Source organism: Thamnophis sirtalis, unplaced genomic scaffold (assembly GCF_051295495.1).
Source record: "Thamnophis sirtalis isolate CommonGarterSnake01/CBP01778 unplaced genomic scaffold, rThaSir2_p1.2 scaffold_2, whole genome shotgun sequence".
NCBI classification, from domain to species: domain Eukaryota; kingdom Metazoa; phylum Chordata; class Lepidosauria; order Squamata; family Natricidae; genus Thamnophis; species Thamnophis sirtalis.
Window position 1 is genome coordinate 115,038,604 of NW_028261382.1, and position 9,793 is coordinate 115,048,396.

Here is a 9,793-nt window from a genome sequence, read left to right on the forward strand (position 1 = left end):
AATAACCAACACTCCAGAAGAGAGACTAAAGATACAGAAGAATCTTGAGAAACTTGAACATTGGGCACTATCTAATAAAATGAAATTCAATGGTGAAAAGAGTAAGGTTCTACATTTAGGCAACAAAAATGAAATGCACAGATACAATATAGGTGGTATCTTGCTGAACAGTAGTAACTGTGAAAGGGATCTTGGAGTCCTAGTGGACAACCATTTAAATATGAGCCAGCAGTGTGCATCAGCTGCCAAAAAAGTCAACCCAGTTCTAGGCTGCATAAACAGAGGAACAGAATCAAGATCACATGAAGTGTTAATACCACTTTATAATGCCTTCGTAAGGCCACACTTGGAATACAGCATTCAGTTTTGGTCGCCACGATGTAGAAAAGATGTGGAGACTCTAGAAAGAGTGCAGAGAAGAGCAACAAAGATGATTAGGGGACTGGAGACTAAAACATATGAAGAACAGTTGCAGGAACTGGGTATGTCTAGTTTAATAGAAAGAAGGACTAGGGGAGACATGATAGCAGTGTTCCAATATCTCAGGGGCTGCCACAAAGAAGAGGGAGTCAAACTATTCTTCAAAGCTCCAGAAAGAGAAAACTGCTTTGGATCACATGAGGCCTTCGTTTTTTATCCATCCATCCATCCATCCATCCATCCATCCATCCATCCATCTATCTCAGTGGTGGGCTGTGACTGGTACTGTTAGATATTCCCCCCCCCCCCGCTGACAGACTGCAAGAGGTTTCTACCAAGGTCCTCTGTTCCGACGGGAACAAGGTTGAATCTCATTGGCTAAGAGGTCTGACAGATCCCTTTAAAAGGGGATGCTGCCTGACCATTCTTCAGCCGGATGTTTACTTGACTTGCAATAAAGAGCTGTTGTTACTTAGCCTTTTGTGCCTCCTTTACCCAATCTAACAGGTACGCCCCGTTCTGGTACGGTGCTCTGGAGGGCCCACCTGCCCGCCTGCCATCCTTACCTGTATTTGAGCTCTTCGGGGCTTACGCGCACGAAGTGTAAGGCGCCTGAGTGATGCTCCACTGAGCAGCTGGAGCATCACGGAGGTGTCGTAAAGCGTCACAGTGGGTAAGGATTCATGCTTGCACTGCACGTGTTCATGTGGAGGACACCAGGCCCGGTTGCACCATACCGGTTGCACCAGGATCCGGAACCCACCACTGATCTATCTATCTATATAGCTAGCTAGCTATCTTTTAATTTTTATTTACTTATATCTCATTTTTTTATTTCTAAAAATAACTCAAGATGGCGAACATATCCAATACACTTTCCTCCAAACAACAACCCTGTGAGGTGGGTTGAGCTGAGAGAGAGGGAGAGGGGGGGAGGGAGGGAGGGAGGGAGGGAGAGAGAGAGAGAGAATGAATGAATGACTGGCCCAAAGTCACCCAGCGGGTTTTTCATGCCTTAAGGCAGGACTAGAACTCATAGTCTCCTGGCCCAAAGTCATCCAGCTGTCTTTCATACCTGAGGTGGGACTTGAATCCATGGATTCTCGCTTTGTAGCCTGGTGCCACCTGGTTCTTCCGTGCTCTCTGCACCTTCTGAAAAAACCATTCGAAAGCAGGACCTGCTTCCTTGTGATTTTCAGAGGCTCTAGACCTCTGCAGCCCCTGAAAATCATGCAAGCACAGGGCATACTTTGAGAATAATTGTTACTGAGTGTTGGTGAATGCCTGTGTGTCACCCAAAGCATTGTGGTGTGTCCCGTTTGACCCATGTGTCATAGGTTCTCCATTAATCTACTAGAGGTCTCACATTGTTGTCCTGCTCTATATACTAATTAGACAGCCTTGGAAGAACCTACTCATACGGTTCCAATAATGCTTATAGAGTAATATTAACATGGGAGGGACCCACTTGAATGTGACTCATTCTTTTAATTGCTCGCTTTCTTTGGCTGTGTTCACAGCACAAGGGAATTGGTAGAAAGGAAACATGACTTGAAAGAGACTTTATCTTATTTTATGAGCCCCAAATCTAGAAACTACACATGGCAATCATATTTTGCAGCTAAGCTTCGTTGAAGAGTTATGTTCAGTTTAAAGGATGAGAAGGCTTGGGCATATTCAATTGAAGGATTCTGTTTTGTGCTCTCTCTCTCTCTCTTTTAGCTTAGCATGAAAAACGCAACCATGATTTCATTTCATTGTTCCTTCCTTGCATATAACTGCAAACAGAGTCTTGTTCTTCTTTCCATAATCTCACAGGTCCTTGTTGCAGAGTTAGCATGAATTCTGGGGAAACTGTGTTGGTAACCCTGGACATTCTGAAATTATGGTTTGGGCCAAGGAATGCATTTCTCACAAGCATTAAAGCTGCCCTCAAGGCAAGTTATAGTTTAAGGGCTCTTCTCTAGATTGGAATTTTCTTACACAGCCTGGATCTCAAGTATGAGTTTTATTGTGCAAAATTTTGCCAGTGCATCCCAGGTCAAGGAAGGAGGAGGCCCACCTAGAGAGAGTGGAATAATACTGGCTTCAGATAGTTCCAGGAAAAACAGAGTCAGTCTTATCTAACCTTTTCCCTCGTTTCTCAACTAATCTATATGAGTCCCCTTGATTCAGAGTTTGCAATGGTTTCTTAGTCAAGACATTCTCTGTAACTGTCAATGACAAATGAAGGGCATTTGCTCAATGTCATGAACTCTTCACCCATGTCCCACCTACCATGCACTGTGCACCTCACCCAACCACTTACAATCAGTTGCAGACTTGAGAAAGCACAATACGGCACTTCAGCACACACCCCAAATCGCGGACAGAACATAGACGTTTTGCTAAAGGATATAGAGATCCTTCCTTGCTTTGGGATGTCAACATGGAGTTCTAATAATAGCAATAGCACTTAGACTTAGATACCGCTTCACAATGCTTTACAGCCCTCTCTAAGCGGTTAGGAGCCAAGGTGGCGCAGTGGTTAAATGCAGCACTGCAGGCTACTGCTAGATCAGCAGGTCAGCGGTTCAAATCTCACCGGCTCAGGGTTGACTCAGCCTTCCATCCTTCCGAGGTGGGTAAAATGAGGACCCAGATTGTTGGGGGCAATATGCTGACTCTCTGTAAACCGCTTAGAGAGGCCTGAAAGGCCTATGAAGCGGTATATAAGTCTACTGCTATTGCTACTGCTATTGCTATTTACAGAGTCATCATATTGCCCCCAACAATCTGGGTTTTACTGACCTCGGAACGACTAAAGGCTGAGTCAACTTTGAGCCTGATGAGATTTCAACTGCCAAATTGCAGGCAGATGACACTCAGCAGAAGTAGCCTGCAGTACTGCACTCCAACCACTGCGCCACCAAGACAGTCAACCTACTGCTCTTAAGGTTCAGCTATGCCAATCGACAAAGAAAACTATTTGTACTTTAGCATTGAAATGACGGGATGGTCTCTGAACTCGGTTGTTTTCTTGCAGACATTTCATTATCTAAACTACCTGTAGGTACTGCTAATGTTGCCTAGTGTAGGGATAAAATGTCTCCAAGAAAACAGCCAAGCTCAGAGAGCCCCAAGGACACCACATAGCTTGCCAGTCCATTGAAGCTGGCTCTACACAATATGCTCGGCCAGAAACCCCCAGCCTTCTACAATCCGTAGATGCTCTCATACCACACCACACGGCTCCTGTGAAGGGGTTGTGCAGTCCTGCAGATCTCAAGTCAAAAAGTGTTGTACCATCCAACCTCTTGAATTTAATTTTTGGTACCTTTACCCAGTGGTGAAATGTAATTTTTTTAACTGCCAGTTCTGTGGGCGTGGCTTGATGGGCGTGGTTTGGTGGGCGTGGCAGAGGAAGGATACTGCAAAATCTTCATTCCCTCTCCACTCTGGGGCCAGCCAGAGGTGGCCTTGGCTGGATCTCTGAACTACTCAAGTTTTCTTTCTACCGGTTCTCCGGAACCTGTCAGAACCTGCTGGATTTCACCCCTGCCTTTACCTCAGTTTCATGAAAAATCTTGCTTTAGGATTATGATCTTGCTTATGATCCGTGCTAAGCCACAATTGTTTGTTGATGTTCTCTGAATGACTGACTCCCCTGGGGAACCTTAACTCCCAAGAATCTCCCATACCAGTGTCCGTTTTCAGAATTGTTTGCATTGTTGAATATCAGAAGCTGAAAAGGGGACTTTGGAGCAGATGTGGCATGTCTTCTGCATTGTTAACAGCTCCTTAAAGAAGATGCCTCTTTCCAACTAACTTTCCTCACTAAAAATGAGCCAAGGTGGCGCAAAATGAGCCAAGGTGGCGCAGTGGTTAAATGCAGCACTGCAGGCTACTGCTAGATCAGCAGGTCAGCGGTTCAAATCTCACCGGCTCAGGGTTGACTCAGCCTTCCATCCTTCCGAGGTGGGTAAAATGAGGACCCAGATTGTTGGGGGCAATATGCTGACTCTCTGTAAACCGCTTAGAGAGGCCTGAAAGGCCTATGAAGCGGTATATAAGTCTAACTGCTATTGCTATTGCTATTGCTAATTGCTCAGTCCAAGGAAATTCCTCTGAATTTTGATCATGGTCTAGCATTAATGCAGCTTTAGGTGCCAGAGGGCTTGACATTGTGTTGCGAGAGCTAACTCCCAAGCATTGATTTATAAGTTACATTCCCATACTGCACTAGGCTAAAATGTGGTTATTTTGTGACTCTCTATTGCACATTCGGTGAGGCATGCAAACCTTCTCTGTAGGAGAAGTCTAGCCAACTGATTTAATTCAATAAACCATGAGTTAACATGTTTATGAAAACAGCCACAGGGTAATAACTCTGTGTGCTGCTTGCGGACTAAATAAAGCTCACATATTTCATCGAGAGTGATTGATCTTCCAGCAAGTATACATTGTCTGCAGTTTTAAACAGGCCATTCCAAAAAAAAAATAAGGCTGGCATTTGAAGGAGTACATGTATGAATGTGCAATGAATTAGATTAGAGCAGTGTTTCTTAACCTTGGCCACCTCAGGAGGTGTGGACTTCAACCCCCAGAATTCCCCAACCAAGCAATGCTGGCAGGGGAATTCTGGGAATTGAAGTCCACACTTCTGCAGGTGGGCAAGGTTGAGAGACACTGGATTAGAGACTCTGAGGCATCTTTGCTTTGTTGTAAGGCTGAAACATGCAGAAATGTAGCATTTGCACTTTTTTTTACGGCTGAGGCTGTTGATGAGTTTCGGCAATGTGGGGGGAAAAAATGTTTAGAGCAATTCTTCCAAAGGTCATTTTGCTGGACTCTGGCTGACAGTGCTTGGTTACCTTGGGACAGAAGAGGCTCCCCTAAGCATAGAGGCTGGAGGTTAAACTAATTAAGCTTGCCTGGCAGAATTTGGGGGAAGTGATCATATATTTCAGGGAAAGGATATATGTCGCATATGGTCTTGATGTTCTTGGTGTTCTGTGGTGGGGAGAATCAGTCGTTCCTAGGAAGAGCTCCTTTGTTTAGAAGACAACTTCCAATTGAACCATTGTCTTCTGAGCGCAGCTGGCACCAGGACTTCAGCTGCATTGGATCCCGCTCAAAAAAAAACACAACCCAGGGGACAAAACAACACAAAGATTGTGTATTCCATGTGAAAAGAGGGAAAACACTTCTGCAGGAGAGCAGAAAGCTAAAAAGGTCTTGGAAGACCCTTCCACAACATGGATAAGAAAAGCTGGCTGGTAAGAAAACACACTGCCTCCTACCTCTTTAATTTGTTATCTGTGTTGCACTTGAGTTTATTTTTATTATGATTCATTGCTCTTTTGTATGTCTGTTTACTGTGAACAACGGGGGCAGAAGTGTATGTTCAATAGTTAGCTTTCTAAGTAATGTTTGAATACGAAATAGGCTTCTGTATTGGCTTGGAGATCATTCTCCCACAACGGAGCTTCAGTTCCTTTCAACTAATCATCTATCATCTCTAGCCAGAATATCAGAATCGGGTTGAAGACAACCATATATAAAGCAGGGAGAACTTTTTACTGCTCCATCAATGGCTTAACACTAATCCTTTCTGGTTGTAGCACCACTGGAAAACAGCAAGGGTGAATGCAATGCCACCTGAATGCTTCTGACATTGTACCTCCAAAGTTGAGGTTGGGTGAATAAAATGCTGTGAAGAAGCAATCCAAACTCCTGGATTAGGGTGTCGTATTGTTGGAAGAAATGTCCTTCTGGGTTCCGTTCCAAGTGGGGAAAAAGACATTGGAAACATGGAGGCTGCTTGGAAAGATGGTTGAATGGTGGACAGGATCACATGGCTTGAGCTCTTGAACCGAAAAGGGGGATCACATGCTTCCAGATGTTTGGTAAAGAAGAAAAAGAGGCAGAGATGCTGAAAGTCCCTGGTTTTATGCCTTCTCTGGGTTTTGAACCAGAACTTGTATTCTGATTGGTTGTCAGACTCCCATGGGGCCATGAAGGGGCAACTCTCTAAGCTGTGTGTTTGAATCCAACTTTGGTTGAGCATTGCTTCTTCCCAGGTACCCTATGGTGAGATGGGTAAAGGGCTAATACTATCATGCCTTAATCCCATCACCCTGAACTGAAGGGGGGGCTTTGTTATGTAGAATAGACTGGCTCAGGCATTTTAATGGTCCATTGACAAAGGTGGGGGCTATATTAAGAGTGAGTCCCCTTCCTGCCTAAAAACATATTTCTCCATTTCTGATCCAGGAAAATATAATATTCTGCCTTTTCAATATTTCCCAAGACATTTCATTTTTCTAGGAAGGGGGGGGGTTAACTTCCCACAGCAGTGGTTCCCAAACTTGGCAACTTCAAGACTTGTGGACTTCAATTCCCAGAATTCTCCAGCCAGCTGCTGGCTGGAGAATTCTGGGAGTTGAAGTCCACAAGTCTTGAAGTTGCCAAGTTTGGGAACCACTGTCCTACAGTATGAACTCAACCTATGCGTGCTACTTAGACAGTAAGTCCCAAGCAATGGATTAAGAATTCTGAGCCCTATGCCCTAAAAGATCTGTTCAATTTTAATGGCTGTCTAACATTAGCAAGAATATTGGTTCATTCTCAACTTTTTGATAAGATTTGTTTAGCTGCACAGAGGCTTCTTGGGCACACTCAACAAGAGATAAAGAGATCTGGAGATGTGGTTGGCCTACCACTTTCTGGACCGGGATTCATCTAGCAGTTAAACTTAACTTCTAAGAGAAATTGGGAATTTCCAAGTATTATTATGGTGAGGAGGAATTTCTTCCCCCACCATGATAAAACCTTCAAAGAACTGCTAAGCTTCTTTATAGATGCTTACAAATGAGAAATGCTGATATTATAGTGGTCAGAAACTCAGCAGATCTTATTATTTTCTGTGTGAAGGCACTATTGCAAACTAGTTAATTCTATTCCTTCCTTCTCTTTTCTTTTTGCAAAAAAAACCTCCCTTCCAAAAAGCATAAGTGACTGTCCGTTCACACTCAGAAGCGAGAAATAGGGTAATGTCACCTTTCTTTCCTCAAATAACAGCAAATCACCCCAAAAAGATCTGGGATTCTTTGAAGTGAAACTGGTTGTACTCCAGAAATACTGACATTCAGGACTTGACCATTAACTCAGTCTTTAGCAGAGCCTACCTAATCTATAGGGATGTGGTAGCTCAGTGGCTTGTCGATCAGAAAGGACAGCACTTCGGTGGTTCAAATCCCTAGCGCCGCATAACGGAGTGAGCTCCCTTTATTTGTCCCGGCTTCTGCCAACCTAGCAGTTCGAAAGCAAGTAAAAATGCAAGTAGAAAAATAGGGACCACTTTGGTGGGAAGGTAATAGTATTCCGTGTGCCTTCAGCGTTTAATCACATGACCATGGAGACGTCTTCGGACAGCACTGGTTCTTTGGCTTTGAAACGGAGATGAGCACCGCCCCCTAGAGTCGGGAACAACTAGCACATATGTGCGAGGTGAACCTTTACCTTTACCTAATCTATTTCATGGATTCTGTTAGCAGGTTTTAGCAAATGTTCTTTTCACAATGAATGGATGCTGCCAGAAGCGTGTGGAGGGAGGGAGTCAAAACATCAAGATGGAGGCCATAACCACAAAATTGAACTAGCCTTTTCTCTCTACATACATTACAAGGTAAAGGTTTTGATCACATGACTGTGGCCATCATTTTGACTATTGTAGACACCCCTGGATACTTACTTTCCCTTTGAGCAACATCAGCAGTAGCTAATCTGTTAAAAAGCCATAAACAGAGTCCAGCTTCATCTCAGGAGGAAACATAATCCTCAGAAATATTGTCAGAAGTTTCTTTTGTTCACTGTATACATACAACACTCTGAGCTGGCCTGCGAAATGACCTTGCTTTGTATTGTCATATCAGTTGCTTTGTGTTACTGAATGCCATCCATGATGCAAGCAAGAAGGCATAATGGCTAGTTCTTTTTTTTTATCCAGAGATTTAAGTAGCAGTCTGTGTTGATAATACAGGAAAGATGACGTACAAAAATTGTTCATTCTCTTATTGTCTTGGCAGGGACAATGAGATTGACGACAAGCTTTGGTGATCTTCATCAGGTAGATGAAAGAAAGAATAAAGAGAAAGCTCTTAAATTGAATGAAGTGGGCGTGGGTCAGAAGCCTGAGATCAGAGACGTAGACAAGAAAGATATATAACAACCTTGATAATTAAGTAGATAATCCTGGTGACCTCCATATGCTTTGGACTGCAGCTCCAGTCATTCCAGATAGAGTGGTTCTGAAATGGCATTGTGAGAGTTACTTTGAACATCTGGAAGGATGTTTTTTTTATTACATAGACCACACATACATACAATAATAAAATAAAAAAATAAACACACACACACACACACACACACACACACAGACAAAAAAAACCCATCATCACATACAGCATGTTGTTTGGTTACAGGTGTTTTAACATTTATCATTCTTATACATTTATTATTTCATTTAATAAGTTATAATATACTGTTTGGGTTGCTTTATTTATCATCCCTTCCTCCTGTTGTAACACCACCTTATTTTCCCTTTCTTTTCTCCCTCCCTCCCTTCTCTACTTCCTTCCTTCCTTCCTCCTCTCCTTTTCCTTCCTTCTTCCTGTACCTTTCTCCTACTCCCCCTCTTCCTCTTCCCCTTCCTACCCTCTCTCCTCCTCCTTTCCATCCTCCTCTCCTTACCTCTTTCTTTTCACCCTCTCTCCCTTCTCTACTTTCTTCCTTCCTCCTCTTCTTCCCCTTCCTTCTTCCCTTACCTCTCCTTTGCTCCTGCTCTTCCTCTTTCCCTTCCTACCCTCTCTCCTTCCTTTTCTCTCCTGGAAGGATGTTTTTGAATGACAGCTAGAAAACTGGGATTTACAAATGCATAATGACACATGGAAGAGGGTTGTGGATAACTCACCACTGTGCTTGACTTTATAGAGCAGTGGTTCTCAACCTTCCCAATGCCGCGACCCTTTAATACAGTTCCTCATGTTGTGATGACCCCCAACCATAAACTTGGTGTCTCGATTCCTAAGACCATCAAAAATATGTGTTTTCCAATGGTCTTAGGCAACCCCTGTGAAGGGGTCATTCCCAAAAGGGTCCCGACCACAGGTTGAGAACCACTGTTATAGAGCTTTCTACCAGAACATTGAATAAAATTCTCAAAGATCTTAAACCAGCAAAATGTACTTGCTGCCATCCCAAAACAAGCCCTTTCAAATATTATAGCCCTTCCTCGAAGATATTAGATTGATACTACCAAAGAATCAATCAAATATGAGGGATGTGGTAGCTCAGTGGCTAAGACGCTGAGCTTGTCAATCAGAAAGGTTAG